General features: G+C 41.2%; 2 protein-coding genes across 3 annotated transcripts in view; one reads left to right on the top strand and one right to left on the bottom strand.

The window, feature by feature from the left end:
* LOC102199730 (zinc finger protein OZF-like) overlaps nucleotides 1-264 on the bottom strand; it is an 8879-nt gene extending 8615 nt beyond the window's left edge. The window contains exon 1 of the mRNA XM_005753830.1: nucleotides 79-264. The gene's annotated coding sequence lies outside the window, so the exon portion shown is untranslated. The remainder of the gene's footprint in view (nucleotides 1-78) is intronic.
* An 877-nt stretch (nucleotides 265-1141) lies between these two features.
* The window catches only part of LOC102200188 (zinc finger protein 883-like), a 10109-nt gene continuing 9465 nt past the window's right edge, over nucleotides 1142-1785 (top strand). Inside the window, exons 1-2 of one of the 2 annotated variants that reach the window (XM_005753832.1) lie at nucleotides 1142-1199; nucleotides 1386-1573. The gene's annotated coding sequence lies outside the window, so the exon portion shown is untranslated. Of the gene's footprint in view, nucleotides 1200-1367; nucleotides 1574-1785 lie in introns of those variants that run through there. The other variant, XM_013916115.1, reaches the window with a different exon arrangement.

The following is a 1785-nucleotide window of genomic DNA, read 5'->3' as shown; positions in this document are numbered from 1 at the left end:
AAACTGAGCCGCTACATGAGCTCCAGCACGGTGCACACTCCCGTGTTAGCTCACCGAGACCGTCTCAGTGTTACACACCTGTAATGTGTGGCTTTATGTCGGGTTTCCAGCTGATGTCCAGCAGTCTGAGCTGACGGCTGGTCTCCTTCTCATGCCGGACGATCGTTTTTTCTTTTTCTTTTTTTAACTTGTTAGCAGATTTCTTCAACAACAATCACTCTGAAACCCGAACACTAGACATGTTAAACGGTAACCATTGCGTCATTTCCGTCATTTCTCTTCTATTGTACTTCCGGTGGACTAGAAAGCCCAAAAGTTGCGCTTCTCAGGTCAGTCAGACGAAAGTAAAGTCCTTACATAAAGTCTGGCAGCCCTACGAAGGAGTAATGTACGATAGATAGATAATAGCTTTTTTTGTTTTATTGTAATTGATCAGTTTGATAACAACATGGAAATTTAGAGATTAAAGGCAAAATATTATTAGTGGGTATAGCAGACAAGGCAGTGGTTTGACAGTAATAATATTAAAAAATAATGCTTTTCTTGATGTAGTCCTGATGCTTTGCCTCACCTGCCTCGCACAGATGTTTCATTTTCATCACAGCAGTAAAAATATTGCTGTTTTATTGACAGCTGTAAAGAAAGGAGCCCAAACTGAAGTATCAGTTTATATAAAATCAAACACACTGAGCTTCACATGAACTTCATGCTAACCAAAATGCGTGCAAAAACAACCAGATCATTTTAAACATGCTGGAGGTGCTGCAGACAAGCAAGAACCAAAAAACTGTCTCGTTTGTCACCATTTTATTAGGTTTTTACTGTTTGTGTTAAACTATGCTGTTTCTGTCCCCGCTCTTTGTTCTCATCAAAAGTCTTGTTCTGTTAACACTCTGTGCTGAAGCTGAAGGAAATATTAGATGATACAGCTCCAGACTAAATCACTGACCCATTAATGACGCTTCGATACAGTTGTATCTTGCACTTCTATCAACAAGGATGCAGAGGAGGTTAAAGCACTTCAGCTTAGTTTGTTCACAGCTGTGCCAAAATTCATGAATACCTCCACGGATGTCCTGAGGAGGGCAACAATATGCTTTTAATGCAGCCGATCTGACGAAAATTTAAAAGAAGAGGAAGAACGGAAATGATGCGTAATGCAATGTCAGACATATGATGGTGAAAGAAAAATTGATCAGGTTGGTGAAACTTGACTTGATTGATTTGTTTCGTACGAACTCGAGAAGTGAAAGTTATCAGACCCTATTTTGATTCTTTAGGCAGACTCGTTGGTTTTGGGAGGATTTCATTTTTTTTTAAAATAACCGGTCTACACTCCACACCAGTTGGTGGCGGTAATGCGCCATTGTGCTGTTTGCCAACAGCCATTAAACAATAAAAAGAAGAAGAAGAAGGAACCGACGCTGCTCTGTCCCGTTGTGTCTGAGAGGAGGTGACTGCTGCTGCTCAAGAAATCTCAGAGGTTATGACAGGATCGTCCGGTATGAGGAGATCAGTCAGCACAGACTGCTGGATATCAGCTGGAAATCTGAGATAAAGTCTCAGATTACAGGTATGTAAAACTGGTGATGGTCTCAGTGAACGAACACAGGAATAACATATAGCACCATATAGGACTGATCAGAGCTCCGTTTTGGCTAACAGACTAACAAGGACTTCTTCTCTATCTTTAAACAGCAAACCTTTAGTATTAACATCCAGGAGACAGAAGCCGGTTCTGTGTGTTTTGGTCGGAGAGTGACAAACCTGGCAGGTTTTCACCGG

The sequence above is a fragment of the Pundamilia nyererei genome, unplaced genomic scaffold, assembly GCF_000239375.1.
Source record: "Pundamilia nyererei isolate P.nyererei 1_Seehausen unplaced genomic scaffold, PunNye1.0 scaffold00469, whole genome shotgun sequence".
Taxonomy (NCBI): domain Eukaryota; kingdom Metazoa; phylum Chordata; class Actinopteri; order Cichliformes; family Cichlidae; genus Pundamilia; species Pundamilia nyererei.
This window is presented reverse-complemented; position numbering and strand designations above follow the sequence as displayed.